Source organism: Rhineura floridana, chromosome 14 (genome assembly GCF_030035675.1).
Source record: "Rhineura floridana isolate rRhiFlo1 chromosome 14, rRhiFlo1.hap2, whole genome shotgun sequence".
Classification (NCBI taxonomy): Eukaryota; Metazoa; Chordata; class Lepidosauria; order Squamata; family Rhineuridae; genus Rhineura; species Rhineura floridana.
The window spans coordinates 3,697,001-3,712,882 of NC_084493.1; the positions used below are offsets into that span (position 1 = coordinate 3,697,001).

Consider the following 15,882-nt stretch of genomic DNA (forward strand, 5'->3'; position numbering starts at 1 on the left):
CCAAGAGTTCCAAAGTTTGTGCATCTGTCAAGGTGAGTGTGTCTGATGTCAATCTGAGTTTATGCAGATTTTATCTGCATTTTTTCAGAGTGAACTACAACTCCCATCAGCCCAATCCACTGGCCATGCTGGCTGGGGCTGATGGGAGTTGTAGTTCAAAAAAAGTAACTTTTCCAAGCTCTGGAATTTTTGTACACATTACACGGCTGGAGAACTGCATTGCAAAACTCGGAGAACTGTGAATTTCAAAAGACGGCTGTGTTTCAGTATTAGGTTGGTTCGCCTATAGATGCCAACTGAATTGAATTTCTTCCCGGTCACCACATGTGAGGTGACCTGCCCAACTGGTTATACTAGACACAGCTGGAATTATTTCTGAGTAGACATGCATGGGATCTGGCTGGATCAACATTCCAGTTGAACAACAGATTGCACAATATTGAGAGAAAGGGAGAGAGTTGTCTTGGAAGGAATAGGGGTCATCTCCCCCTTTTTCCTCCTCCTTCTGAGTAATGATTGCTTTGTCCGCAGAGTTGCTTGGGACTCCAGAAGAGAGTTCTAGGGTCTCTCTCCTCCCCTCCTCTCTCCCCATCCCTCCGCTTTTCTGCTTCCTTCACTTGGGCTTCAGAAATGATGGAGTGTCCTGTCGCATTTCCAAACCACTCTGACAAATGAGCATTTATACAGCTTCCCTAGGACTCTGAATGGTTTTGAAAACAAGCTGAGATCTGCTAAGTAATCATTTATCAAACCATTTTCAGAGTAAGGAAGGGAAACTGGTCCCACAAGCTGTTGGGCAGTGAACAGCGTTCCTCTTTTTCGAATGCTGTGAAAGTAATTCATTTTGGCTACTGCCCTGTAGCCGGTGAGTTAGGTTTTTTTTTAAGTAAATAAAAGAGAAGGCAGAGGAAGTTCAGAAGCTGCCTTGTACAGAGTCAAACTCCTGGTCCATCAAGCTCAGTACAGTAATACCTCAGTTAACAAATCCTCCAAGAAAGAAGCCCTTTTAACAAAGTCTTTTTTGCATGCGGGGGGGGGGGGCGCACACTCTGACCTAATGTTGCTTCTTGTCCACTTGATTGCGGCTGCTGCAGGCAGCTCTCTCATGTGTGAGTGGAACAGCGCTCCTTGCAAAGTAGGGCAGGCGCCCCCTCAGTAAACAGTGCTTCAGGAGCCCTGGAAGCACTGTTTACTGCAGATGCGTCTGCTCAAGTGCAGGGGAGGATGGCAGAGAGAGAGGCAGAGAGAGAGAGAGAGAGACCAAGCATGGGGGTGGGGGTGGCTGCCCCTTACCTGCTCGCTCAAGGGTACAAAGCCTTCAAGTGGTCTGTATGCAAGGCTTACCTAACCTGCTTGTTTCATTTCAGACATGTGTATACTTAGTTTTGCTGCAATACGTGGAACTGCTTTTTGTTGTTGTTGTGATGTAGGAACCTATCCCTATTTTTTCCATGTTATTCCTACTTCTGGTACCAAAGTTTCTGTTAAAGAAGTAATGTCCAGGAACGCATCTACTTCGTTAACGGAGGTATTACTGTTTTGTCTGCACATTGACGGGCAACAGCTGTCCAGGATTTCAGGCAAGGAAATTGAACCTGGGACCTTCTGTATGCAAGGCAGACGCTCCGCCACTGAGCTACGGCCCTTTGCAAACCTCCCTGATGTTTTAAGAGTGGGAGGGTGGCAAGTCCACTTGAACGCATCTCCAGCCTTGAGCATGGAGCAGGGGCAGCCCTTTGAAAGACACAGCAGGTGCTCTGTGAAGTTGGTCTCCTCGACTCCTTTCTACATTGCATTGTTTATTACAATAACACCTGACTTGTACTAAAGAAGAAGCAAGGGGTGGCCACTCATCTTTTATAAAAGGTGGTTGATACACAATGAATAAAAGGTTACAGAGCAGAAGCTCTCCTTATCCCTTTCTGTGCAGCATTGCAACATCCATGCCGTTTGTTTCTGTCCGCCAGTTGCCTATATTTAGAATTAAATAATCCCCATCTAAAATAAACGTATTATGTTCTATATACTGAGAGTGAACTTGGGCTAAAGAGCCATTGGTGGTGTAGAGGTTAGAGTGTTGGACTAGGCCTTGGGAAACCAGGGTTGAAATCCCCACTCAGCCATAAAGGCTCATTGAGTGACTTTAAGCCAGTCACTGCCTCTCAACTTAACCTATCTCACGGGGTTGTTGTGAGGATACTGTTGTGTGCACCCCACTCTCTAAGCACTACGAGACTTCCAGGGTTCCCTGCACTTACCCAGAGTTTGGTTTCCTTGGAATGAAGGTCAGCGGAGACTGTGGTGTCTTTAGGATATATGGTTTTATTTACCCATATGCACAACCTGAGCATAAGATGGAGGGGTTCTCAGCGTTAACATTCCAACAGATCTTGCTTCCCCACTAGACTTCTAGGGGAGTCCTCCAGAAGCCATAGTCTGGGATGCCATACAGAGAGCAAGCAAGCCGCTCTGTGTCTTTTCTAGCTTCACCTCAGACTTGCTCAAAATTTACCTCCTGTCCCAGCCGGGGTGGGGTGAGGGGAAGGGCTCCTCTTGTTCCTATGGCAACATGACCCAATCCTTACACATGTTAATGGGAGCACTTGACAGATTCATTAACCAAACAAAGGCACTGGCTGGAGGATTACAGCAGGTTTCTCCTATTGCCCACCCCAACTTCAAGACATAGGATCACATGCTTGAAGGGGACCCATAGAAATCATCCATCCCAACCCCACAATCCTATAACAATACAAATGAGGAGGGGGAGAACCATGTACACCACCTTGAGCTTCTTGGGGGAAAGGTGGGATATAAACATGCCAATAAATAAATTTCTCAGAGTATAGATCCTTGGATAGGCAAAACAGCATTATCCACAGAAACAGGAGAGGGTGTCAGCAGGCTTGTGGGGGGAGCAAAGTTTGCAGAAGTATAAAAATATCTGAAAAGGGGGGAAGTCTAAAGTAGTCCAATGAAAACTGGGCATATTGAGCGGCCACGGAATACTGGCTGGCTATTGGAGAGGAGAATGGAAAAACTAGGGTGATGGGGATTGGAATGGAGTATTCTCAAAAAGGGCAGGGTTAAACAGGATCAATCCCCAATGCAACATTTTGTTGCAGGTTCTACTTATGTTAAATAATGAAAAGTCCCTGTGAACCTGAAATCACTCATCTGTGGTTGATGTTGTGTCTCTGCAGGATTTTGAACTCTGGGCTTGCCTTCTCCCAATGAGCCTCTGCTAGGGTGTGTATGGATAATACTGGTACATCGGGTGGACGCAGTTGTCATGAGTCCCATGGAGAACTCTTGGTAGGGTTGCTCTGAAGGAAGGGAGAACTGGGATTCAGGGGAGGGGCCCAGTGGGTTGCATAGGGCGGCTGGTGAATTTGGGGAGAAGCTCAGTGGTCTGCTGGCTGACAGCCCCTCCCTTGAGGTGCCAGCAGCTACAGCTGAGTTCCTCGGAAAAAGGGCGGGGTATAAATATTTTAAATAAATAAATAATAAAAAAATCCCACCAGCCTGTCCTCGTATTCCACCTCGGGACAATCTTCACCCTCCGGATCCCACCTCAGTTCTGCCCCCTGTAGTGGATGCGCCCTCCAAGGAGGAGCGGTCGAAGGAGGGGCCCAGAAGTGAACTGGCCAAGGTGTCTCCACCTTCTTTGCCAAGGACACCCTGCTACCTGTGCGGGCACGCGCAGTTTGAGCCCATTCACCAGCTTACCTGTAGGAGTGCCGAGTCCTGATCTGAGAGACAATTCCCACGCAAGTATCGTGCCCGCCCATAAAAGGGTTTTCAGGGGCATGTCTAATGTTGCCACAACATCTTCGCTTGAGTAGCCATGCCTAGCAATGCCTTGTAGAGACTTAGAGACCTATAGTCGGATCTATGTACCAGTTGTGTGCCAAGTTCTGGATAAAAGCTTTCAGCAATAACCAAGTCAGTAATCCCGAGTTTGATTCTGCGGGGGGGGCGGGATAGCCAAGACAACAGTGGGATTCTCTCCCCTCAGCAGAGGCTGCCTGTTATGTCTCTGCTTGAGCTCCTCCTCTGGGCCAAAAGGCACTTCCAGGACCCGGACTCATTCAGAAACACAGAGGGTGGGCTCCTCCAGGGTGCAATTGTGTTAGTTCTTATTCGTTCACACTATAGATGAAACCCTTTCCCAGGTGTTCCCCTCCACAGTATGCCTCCAATTTTGATTCCGAACAAAGAAAACATATTTTAAATCTTTTTTTTTTAATGCCATTGTGCTGTTCATCTTTCTTGTTTCTGCAAAATATCCAGTGAGAGAGAAAAATGCATATTGGACCTTCTTAATGTTTTTCCCAGTTGCTGTGCTTGTGTTCTCTGATTACTGAGTCACGATCCTGCGCAGCCAGGCAGGACAAAGAACAACAGTTTCCATTATGCTGACTTATGTGGCACTAGAGGAGAGAAACCGAACCCATCTCTGCCTACACAGTTTGGAAAGGTGAGGGGCTCACTTAATCTCTGAAAGGCTTTGTTGTCAAAGGCCTGGCTGACTCTTCAAGCCTAAAGGACAGTTATCACCTTGTTTTGCTGATTGTTTTGCATTGGTGTACCTCAAGGGTACAGGCAGCATCTTCCAGAGAGCAAGCCCTGTTGGTTTGCAGGAGCAAAACCACTACAAAACCAAGTCTTGTGTGTTACCTTAAAAGCTAAGAGGTTTATTACGACATAAGCTTTTGTGAACTACAGCCCCCCTCATCAGATGAAATGAAATGTTATCCTGTGTTTCAGGTACATATGCATATCGCTTGCGGGATGGGAATTGTAAATTGGGAGATCAGAGAGAAATGAAATGAAGTAACTACAGAGATGGTGATAATTAAGTCTTTTAACAGTGGCAATTCACAAAACAGTTGTTGAAAGCACAGACATCCTGCCATTAGTAAGCCAGGTAACAGAAGCAGCGTGATAAAAATCCTTTGCCTCTGTTCAGTCCACTGGTGATAGTATCAAATCTCTTCATGTGGGGCAGCCCTTGAAGACAACTCAGAAACTTCAACTGGTTCAAAATGCAGCAGCCGGATTACTGGCTGGGGTTCCCTTTAGAACTCATATAACCCCTTTTTCAAAACAGCTGCATTGTCTGCCAGTTCATTTCTGGGCCCAATTTAAGGTGCTCACGTTAGTGTTTAAAGCCCTGAATTACTTACATCCTAAATATCTGAGAGACCGCCTCCTTCCCTACAGACCCTCTTGGGTGTTGAGATCAGCAGAGGGGGCCCTTTGGGTAGTTCCACCGCCCTCAGAAGTTATGGGGAGTGGCCCGGAAGAAGACCTTCTCTGTGGCGGCCCCTAAGCTGTGGAACGCCCTCCCCACTGAGGTGGATATGGCACCTTCATTGTACAACTTTTGGCTAATGCTGAAGGTGCACTTCTTTACCCTGACCTTTGACACCTGAGATGTATATTTTTAGGACCCACCCTATTTTCTATGATGTAGTATAGGTTGTTTTTAACTCTTTTAATAATAGGTTTTTTAATTGTTGTAACCTGCCCTGGGACCTCTGGGTGAAGGATGGCTAATCATCATCATCATCATCATCATCTAATTCAGTGTTTTCATGTTGCAGTCTCTCTTTGAAGTTCCTTTGTTCAAATACAACTGTCGTAAGGTAATTTACAGTGTCCTACGACACTGAAATGCCCCCCTCCCAATGTTTTTTGGCCATTGCCATTGCTGATGTCAGTTTTCTCCCCATTTATTATCCTGAACAGTGAGTGGCCTGTTTTGTCACTGTTTTGTCAAAAACAACCTGAATGGCCTTAAAAGAGGATTAGACAAATTCATGGAGGAAAAGGCTATCAATGGCTACTAACCATGCAACTCCCAGCAACTGGTATTCGGAGATATAATGCCTCTCATAGTGGAGGAAGTAGAACATAGCCAACGTGGCTAGTAGCCATTGATAGCCAGAACCTCCATGTATTTGTCTAATCCTCTTTTAAAGCCATCTAAGTTAGTGGCCATCGCCTTCTTAAATAAAAATGCCTTCCTGCCTGCCTGTTTCCTAAGATTATCAACAAAGACTTCTGTGTGGGTCTCAATGTATCCTGAAATACATTCTGGTTAGGATGAGTGACAAGATATTTTTCAATGGCTGCACCCAAGCTCTGGAACTCCCTGCTGTGGGGAGGCCACTTTGCCCCCTCAATTAAAGGCTTCCTGATGCACACGGAAGATCTTCCTTTGTTTAGAAAAATGTCTGGATCTTAAATTACTTTTAACTCTGCTAGAAGGAGTCTTATCGTTTTAATGCCTGCTTTTAATTTTTCCCTACTGCTTCTTGTTCAGTAATAGCTTTTCATGTTTTTAATTAATGCTTTTTTAAGTATTGTATTTCATTTTGGCAAGGCACATTTGATACTTTTTACTGTAGGAAGTGACTGTTAAATGAAATTAGTAGTAATTTTCCCATCATCATCACGATATATAAATAATAACATGATCTTACATTATGGTTCTTAGCTTTATTTATTTATATGTTGTTCCTATTATTATCATTATCATATGATTGTCCAAAAACAAGCCTACAATGCATACTCTGGATTCCACAGTACTTTACATTTTTTTGGAAGAAAAACAGTAAGAAGAAACTGTTAACCCTCCCCATTAAACAGTTTCAGTTATTAAATCAGATTTCTTTTCCATTTCGTACATCATCTTAGATGGTCAAACTGTGCGGATGGCGGATTCATCGGGAGGTCTCGGCTGCTTACGTACTGAATAAAGCGATACCAAATATTAACAAATTTGCCTGAGTCCGCGTGTTTGTGTGACTTTAGTCTCTTTTTCCATTAAAGCCATGTACCAAGTGCTTTGAATCCATTGTTCCAGAGTAAGATTATTTAGTTTTCCATGGGTAGGCGATTGTTTGAAGTGCTGCCACTGGCAGAAAAGTTATCAACACCTTATGTTTCAAATCTTAGCTGTCTTGAAAGGTGGGAAGGAAATGTTTTAAAATAAAAACCTGATTTGAGTCTGAGCCTCGCCGAAGGTTGCCGACGGGCATTTTCTCTCATCCATGGCTTCTCCTCCATTGAAAAGTGCCTGCCAGTTGCCTGAGACCAGTCGGCATTTGTCTTGCTGTTGGTGTTATCGATTTCCTGTGCTTGTGCTGTGGGGCGACTGATGCTTTTTGGGTACAGCGGGCAATTTGCTTGCCCCTGAAGTATTGCTTTGGGAACATCGTCATGGAATGAAACGCCTTTAGAAAGGGGAAGAAGATCTGAGCCGGAGGTTGCCAACATAGTGCCCTCCAGGGCTGTAGCTCAGTGGCAGAGCAACCGCTTTGCGTGCAGAAGATCACAGGTTCAATTCTCGGCATCTCCAGGTAGAGCTGAGAACATCCCCTGCTTGAGACCCTGGAGAGAGTCGCAGCCAGTCGGTGTAGGCAATACTAAGCTAGATAAATCACTAGTCCAATTCGGTACAAGGCACATTAATTGGTGAATGCGGTGAACGCGGCTCAGTGGTGGAACATCTGTTTTCCATGCAGGAGATTCCAGGTCCAGTCCTTGGCACCTCCAGGATGAATTGGGAAAGATGCCTGTTCTGAAATCCTGGAGAGCTGCTGCCGGTCAGAGTAGACAATACTGAGCAAGATGGACCAATGGTCTGACTTGATATAAGGCAGTTTCCTACATTCCTACGGTCGAATCCACAATCCCCATCATCCCTGACCACTGCCTATGCCGGCTGGAGCTGATGGGAGATGGAATCCAACAACATCTGGAAGGCCCCCATGACAGGATGCACAATCAGGTCTGAGCAACAAAGGAAGGACTGCTTTAAAGGGGCTTAAGGATGCTCTACCTAGTCAGCCCTGCCCCTCCAGTGCCCCTGAGGTCCATATAAGGAGTTTTTTCCCAAAGGCTGGTGGTCTTCAGGTGGTTTGGAAGGATCTTGACCGTTGGGCTGATACTTGGGCAGACAGTGCAAGGGCCCTTCCACATAGAGCTGTGTTGTGGATGTGACTGACTTAGGTTCATTAATTTCAGTGGGTCTACCCTGTGTAGGACTTAGTTGAATACAACCCAGGATAGCGCTACATCCACACCATCCCTTTGAAGCGCTTTTGAACCACTTTAACAGTCATGGCTTCCCCCAAAGAATCCTAGGAGCTGTAGTTTGTTAAGGGTGCTGGGAACTGTAGGTCTGTGATGGGTTTCGTAAACTCTCTCAGCATCCTTACACTACACTTCCCGGGATTCTTTGGGGGAAGCCGTGACTGTTGAAGTGGTTTAAGAGCCCTTTAAAGGGATGGTGTGGATGTGTATCACGATGACCCATGACAGAGTGTTGAAACAAACCATTTATAAATGTAATGGATCAGTTAGTGAAAGCACGACTCCAGCTCAGGACCAGATTCTTGGCAAAAAAATAGTTTTGATGGTCTGTCTAAACTGAGACCACTATTTAAAGAAGCTGGTCTATTTTAGACAGCTGTGGTGAGAACTGAAATAAACAAGGTAATGTGAATTTATCACTGGAGGAACAACATATTGCATCTAAAAGGGCAGCTGCTGAGCTGTGCGTGTCCATCACAGGACTCTTGCTGAACATAAACACGGCTGCATTTTTTTTGTCCTGAGCATGCTAGAGGGAGGGAGACATCAGTCAGAAATACAAGTAAGGTCACTAACCTGTTTCCTGAAATTCCCCACATCCCTTTATAAGAAGAGGGTTCAATCTGTGGGACTCTGGTTGGAAAGAGAAAAAGGGGGGAGGTCAAATTGTCCCACCTAAAAAGCAGGGCTTACGACACAGTGTCTGGCTCCTCTAGGAATGGGTGAATCTGTCAATTTTGGTTTTTCTCCAGATCTCACATTTTCCAATCTTAAGTTCAGTTTGTTGCATTTGTACACCAAATTGCCAATTTTCTTTTCAAAAAAGTCCTCATGAAAATTTACCAGCATTTTAGTGCAAATGTGTCCTAATACACACTTTTTGATATGCAATTTTGCCTAATATACATGTTTTTGCAAAACATGTTTTCCCTAATATTTATATTCTCCCTAATATAACACACCTTTATATGATATTTTCACTGATATATGCTCTTTTTTTTGCACACTTTATTTGGCGGGAGAACAGCGTTGCAGAAATGCGATTTTTGAAGGGTGGGTGTGTTTCAGTTGGCCTATTGACATGGAGCCACTGCTGCCGGGGGCCAAGCGCAGCCCTTCAAATCTCTCTGTGTAGCTCTTGGGACTATGTTCAGGCCCTGCCTCCTTTTCCCAGGCCACACCTCTCCCCAGCCCTTCTCTGCACCCTCCTCGAGTGCTTTTGCCTGGCCAGAATATGCCCTTGAACTCCGATCATGGCTCTTGTTTGCTTGGATGGAGGATGTGTGTGTAGAAACCTCTGACTATTGGGTGATTGCAGCATAAGAATCACATCCACTGGCACATCTGCTTTTGCCTCTGAGCACCCCAGCTATTGGCAGGTGGCCCCCGGAGGGTTACCTATGAAAGAATGCGGCCCTTGGACTGAAAAAGGTTCCCCACCCCTGATGTTACAGAACAGTATGAATATCTGATTTTAAAAAGTAATAACTGTGGCCCATGTTATTTCTGAAAAAAACTCACAAGTGCTAACTGAATGTAAATAAAGGTATAAATAAATAAAGTTAATAATAATAATAATAAATTGTCACAATGGGGCTATTGGGCGCTGGCGTCCAAAGGATCTGGGGAACACACGCCTGGGAGAAGGCTGCTTTGGCACTACACTATGCCAGACCACACGATTATGGAGCACACACACACACTCACACACACGGGATATTTTTTTGAGTCAGACCATTGGTCCATCTAGCTTGGTATTGTCTACACTGGCTGGCAGCAGCTCTCCAGGGTTTCGGGCAGGGGACATTCCCAGCCCTACCTGGAGATTCCAGGGATTGAATTTAAGGCTTCCGTATGCTAAGCAGGCGCTGTACCCCTGAGCTCCAGCTCTTCTCCAAAGTCGTTCTTGCTTTCTTGGTGATTATTTTAAGATGAGTTGCTATTTTATTGCACGTGGCATTGGAGATATTCCACATGGAAAGATGCCCAATGAACGTCAGAAATGAATCCATCTTTTTAGTACACCTCACCACCACCCTTTCTTTCTTTCTTTCTTTCTTTCTTTCTTTCTTTCTTTCTTTCTTTCTTTCTTTCTTTCTTTCTTTCTTTCGTTCTTTCGTTCTTTCTTTCTTTCGTTCTTTCAGCTGATTCAAGAAAAGTGGTGGACTCCAGAGGGCTGCTTTGTCACAGACAAAACAGCAACATGGGTTAAGCCAGCCGTGTGAATTGAGATCCTGTGGGCCCACCAAACCATTAACACCAGCAGAGCCCGGCTGCTTGATCAGGCCAGAGGGGGTCCCTCCAGTCCAGCATCCTGTTCTCACAGTGGCCAACCAGGTGCCCCTTACAGCCCAGAGCGCAAGAGCACCTCTCCCCACTTGCACTTCCCAGCAACTGTAAAAGAGAGGGGGTGAGGAGGAGGAGGAGGCAGAGGAGGCCTTGGCCTCTCTAGGGAGGCTGCCGAGACGGGCAACAGCAGGCATGCCCCAGGCTGCCTTTCCCTTTGCCAGAAGCAGCGTGCGCTTTGAGAGCTGGCAGAAAGGCTGTCCCCCTCTGCTTTGTGCTCGGGGTATGGTTTATTGGCGCATAAGGGCGCTTTGGCTCCTCTCACCGTGTTGTTGGTGATCATTAGCTCCCCAGTTCTTTCTCATTCTCTTAGGGTTTTTTTCCTTCTTTCATGTCAAGCGGGCAAACACACACCAAGGGCCTTTGAGGACCCCTGATTTCCTTTTCTTCCCATTTCTCCAGCTGCGGTTCCCAGCCTGCTCCCTTCTCTCCACCGTCCTTGCACTTGTTAAGAAAAATCTGTTTCTTCTTCTTCCTCCTCCTCGCCCCCCCCATCATCCCAGCAGCTGCTGTTATCTGTGAACTCCGCAAATATGGCTCCTCTTCTCAAATCTGTTTCCATCCATTGATTTGTTGAGTGAAAACTATGCTCACGGCAGCTCACGTGCGACGTGCAAAAGTTGGAAAACTTTCTCTAGAAAGTGGCAGGCGTTTTAAAGAAACGGACCTCCTTGCATTTGCCCACACACACACTTTTCAGTAGGTGTGGGGGGTTGGCTGAGGCGCTAAGCAAAGCCTACACCGCCGTGGTCACCCTCCTCTTTTCATCAAGATGTTTGGTCCTTTTAGAGACTAGATTTGTTCTCCAAGATGGCTGCTTGGGAAAGGGGATGGACAGGTGGGCTAATCCAGGTCCACCTTTCACCATTCCAGAGAATATAAAATTCTGCATGGTGTGTGTTTTGGGGAGGTAGAGATTTATTCTGCCCACGCTCTCATCATCAGGAGTGTAGTCGTCCAGGGTCTCAGGGGATCTTAGATCACTTAACTTTTTGGGAGCAGGGTCCCTATGTTTCCAGCATCCTGTGAGCCAATCACCATGAAAGGGTAGTATGCTGGCCACTGAAAAGAGTCTTTTAACATGCTTCCTTGCCCTTTCCTGCTGATTGGAGCCAATAAGAGCGAAGAGAGGTGAATCAGCCATTGAGAAGACTCTTCTCAGTAGCTAACAGACTCCCCTTTCATGCTGCTTAACTCCTAGAAATGTTTGTTGTTGTAGGAGAAGGCATTAACAACGATCGATAAGCAGAAAGGAGTATTCAAACCTGGCCAGATTATTCAACAATCTTAGAAGGTTGTAAAATCTCAGAAGAGGGCATGGCTGTGACTATTGTGAAGGGACCCTGCACTTCTGAATTTGCCATTACACTACTGCTCATAACGCTAGAACCCAGGATCATCCAACGAAGCTGAACGCTGGGAAATCTTGGGTGAAGGGCTGTAGCTCAGTGGCAGAGCAATTGCCTTGCATGCAGAAGGTCCCAGGTTGAATCCCCAGCATTGCCAGTTAGGCCCATCTGAAACCCTGGAGAGCCGCTGCCAGTCAGTGTAGACAATACTGAGCTAGACAGACCAATGGCTTGACCTGGCCTAAGGCAGCTTATTATATTTCTATGCAAATCAGCTTTCATTCAGAAACATGAGGAGTAGGATCTTACTTTATGGGTAGAAACACAATCCCTGTTCTGCCGGTTCCATTGCATCCCCACCTCTCTCCTCTGAAAACAGGGGCACACAGCGTGAGTTAAGCCTCGCTGTTAAACCTGGTGGGAGCAGCTCATGTGTGGCGTTGTTATTTTAATCAGCTTCAAAGAGCTTTCGCAACTGATTGGCAGATCAACCCGTTCCTCCTCCAGGTGTGGCCAATGGAAACGCTTTGCTGTAGGCGACTAGTGTGCGCACAGTCTATGTTTAAGGAAAGGGCCATAGCTCATTCGCAGAGCATCTGCCTTGCACGCCTGAAGTCCAAGGTTCAACCCCCAATGGTCTCTCCAGGTAGAACCGGGAGAGAAGCCTGCCTGGAACCCTGGAGAGCTGCTGCCCGTCAGGGTGGGCAATATGATGGTCCTGTGGGCCTGACTTGCTATAAGGCAGCTCCCCGTGTACCTAACAGAGCTGCAATTCCCAGATTCAGTTTCTGGCGTGTGTAGGTATGAGCTGCATGGGGGGGGGAAACCTATCATTCTCTTGTGAATTGACAAGGGCTTGCCCAGGCAGATGGAACATGCTTCACCAAGAGAGGGGAGGGAGGCAGCATTGTTCTGGCCATTTCCTCCCCCCCCCCATTTTTTTATTTTCTCACAATGCATTAGGGCAGCCTTCTCTTAGGACAATGTGCCTGCGGCCCCTGGCTCCCTTCCTCCCCCTTGTTTGCTTTCCCACATTCTCTTTGCACCTTCATGAATATTCAGAGGCTCCTGGCTGCTTGGAGGCCATTGAGAGCTCTTGTTAACACTCAGGCTAATGACAGGCACCTTCAGTTGGAAACAGAATGGGAGATAAGAGCTTGTTGGAAGGGCGCCTTGTTCTCCATCTAACAAGGTTTCCATTCAGTTGGACACTTGTGGCGACACATGGCTTCCTCAGAGAGGCGTCTCTTTGGATTGGTGTCTGGCCCTGACTGAAAGGCTTCTTCTCTCTCTGCTATACACACACACACACACACACAGAGCGCTCTGAAGCTAACTAGGGCAGGGAACCCCAATGTTGGTTTTTTTCTTTCTTTCTGCAAGTTATGAGTTTGGGAGGCGTGATGGGTGTGCAAACCCTGGAACGCGCTAACGAATGGCAACAATCCCAGGCTATGGTCTGAAGGCACATGAGGCCAGCACCCTGCTGAAGCTAAGCAAGGTCAGGTCTGGTCAGTGCCTGGATGGAAGACCTCCTGGGAACCATATGTAAGCCGCCTTGGGTTTCATGCACAAAGAAAGGCAGGGTATAAATGCAATAAATAAATAATAATAAATAAATAAATAAATAAATAAATAAATAAATAAATAACAATGCCCCTAGAAGAGATGTTGTAAATCTGCACAAGAACTTTGCTGGGCAGATTATCTCAACTCGCATGGGATCCAGTCCCTCCCCTTGTTGGCCTCGCCGCATCCTGGGTCTCTGACTCCTCTGGCATCCAAAGCCAAGCGCTGTGTTGCAATAAGGTCTCATCCGCACTATACATCTAAAGCAGTATCATATGTGCTTTAAACAGTCATGGCTTTCCCCAAAGAATCCTGGGAACCGTAGTTTGGCAGGGGTGCTGAAAGTTGTTAGGAGACTCCTATTCCCCTCACAGAGCTACAGTTCCCAGAGTTCCCAGGGAAGAGGGATTGATTGATAAACCACACTGAAAATTGTATTGTTGGCACTTCCCCCGTCGGGACAGTTAGTATGTTTGTGAACATCCTGTGACATCCCAGCAGGTCAACCAGGAATTAGAGGGACCTAATGTGTGACAGCTGATGTTTGCCCTACTGATCCTACATTTATTTATTTAACAGGATTTATAGACCATTTAGTCATGCGTAATCTCTAAGTAGCTTACATAGAATCTAAAATGTTCATTAAAAATACGGATAAAATTGAGCGTTAAAAGCAAGCAATCTAAATTTTATCAAAATATAAGCAAAATCAGCCATTTTTTAAAAAAAAACATAATAAATTACAATTACATGTTCAAAGTCACATGTCTGAGAAGGCTTGCCTAAATCAAAAGGGCTTTAACAGATGTCAAAAACAGTACAGTGAAGGCCCCTGCCTAATATCAATGGTCAGGGAGTTCCAGAGAGTAGGTGCTGTCACAATGAAGAATCAGTTCCTTGCAAGTGTGGAATTAACACTCTGTGGCGCTTGTAAAACTGTCAGTTCTGCAGGTCGAGGTGGGCCCATAGAGGGTAAGGATATCCTACAAGTTTTAAACACCATGTCAACCGTCAACCACTTGATTGTTGTTCCAGTTAAGAAAGATCCCAGTGATCCCTCAAGCTTCAGGATCTCACACTGCGTAACGACTGGATCTTCCTATAACAGCCTCAGTTACTTCTTCCTTCCTTCAGGCCTTATCTATGAGGTTCCCGACATTACCAGATCTGGTCCATCTTTTCCCGACATCACAAGAAGGTCCTTGCTCATTCTTTGCAGCAACCTCATTCATTCCAGCCTTTCAAGGATCTGGCTTTATTTTTTTGTCATCCTCTCATCAAGGTGCCTTGGTTTCCATGGCTACCGCTTAATTACACTCTGGCTTCCCTAAACGGCCAACCGTGCTGACAATTAAGAATGCTCAGTGTTGAGTTTCTTCCAAAGAGGAACTTCAGTTGAAGGTTTCATCAATTTAGTTGGATGCCACTTGTACACAAAATTGTGCTCACAGTTACCAAACAGTCTGCTTAATCTAACAATTGCTCTTTTATCACACTAAACCTTTACAGGTTAAACCAGCGTTTGCCAATCTGGTGCCCTCCAGACTATCATAGGCTGATGGCAGCACAGCCAGGCTGGCTGGGGCTGATGGGAGATGTAGTCCAAAATGTCTGGAGGGCACCAGGTTGTCAAAGGTTGAGCTAAACATTTTTTTAAAAACACTACCTTGCACATTCTCATGTCAGATCTCAGTGAAATGTGGTCTTGATTGGGGAGAGAGAGATTCAGGGGTGTAGTCATCCAGGTCTCGGGGAGGGAGACCCCTTATTTTGGGGGGAGCAGGGTCCCAGCAGGGTCCCTATGTCTCTAGAATCCTACGAGAGTAAGAGGAGATGAGTCAGCCAGTGAGAAGACTCTTCTCAGTAGCTAACACTCTCCCCTTTCATGCTTATTGGCTCCTAGGGACATCTGTTGTTGTGGGAGAAGGCATTAACAAGGATCTAATTCTCAACCCAGCAGTAAAAAGGGGGGGAATGGCTGTGACTAACGTGAAGGGACCCTGGACTTCTGAATTTGCCACTACACTACTGCAGAGAAGGGGTAACCGACTGAGAAGAAAGTGTGCGTGCACCTAGGAAAAAGCAGCTCACAAAGAAATCTATCCCCCCAAAGACAAGTTTTTCAAACCCATTGATAATGTCAGGCGCTCCTGTTTGTTTGTTTTCCACCCAGAGGCAACATTAAAAGGTCAGCATTTTTCTAGCAAGGCTGCAGGTCCGTCCTTGGATGTTCAAGAAGAGCCCCAGTGGATTTGGCCAAGGATCCATCCTGCCCAGAGTTCTGCGTACGAATCACACAAGCCAAGCATGAATGCAAGAGCCCTCTCCTGCACGTTGATGCTGCTATTCAGAGGTATACTATACCTGAACATGGAGGCTCTGGTTAGTGAATGGGCCACTGGCCCACCTATCTTCCATGACGTCTTCTGAGCCCCTTCTAAAGGCATCTGCAGCTGAAATCCTAACTTCCATCTGGGAGCAGCATAGACACCATCCCTGCACACCGGCTGGA

The 15,882-nt window shown here is 46.2% G+C and overlaps 1 long non-coding RNA gene across 1 annotated transcript; it reads left to right on the forward strand.

Moving 5' to 3' along the window:
* Window positions 1-3,211: 3,211 nt before the first annotated feature.
* Window positions 3,212-6,775, forward strand: LOC133369948 (uncharacterized). Its single transcript, XR_009759033.1, has 3 exons — window positions 3,212-3,315; window positions 4,339-4,480; window positions 6,706-6,775. It is a non-coding gene; the product is annotated as an uncharacterized LOC133369948 (long non-coding RNA).
* Window positions 6,776-15,882: the final 9,107 nt, after the last annotated feature.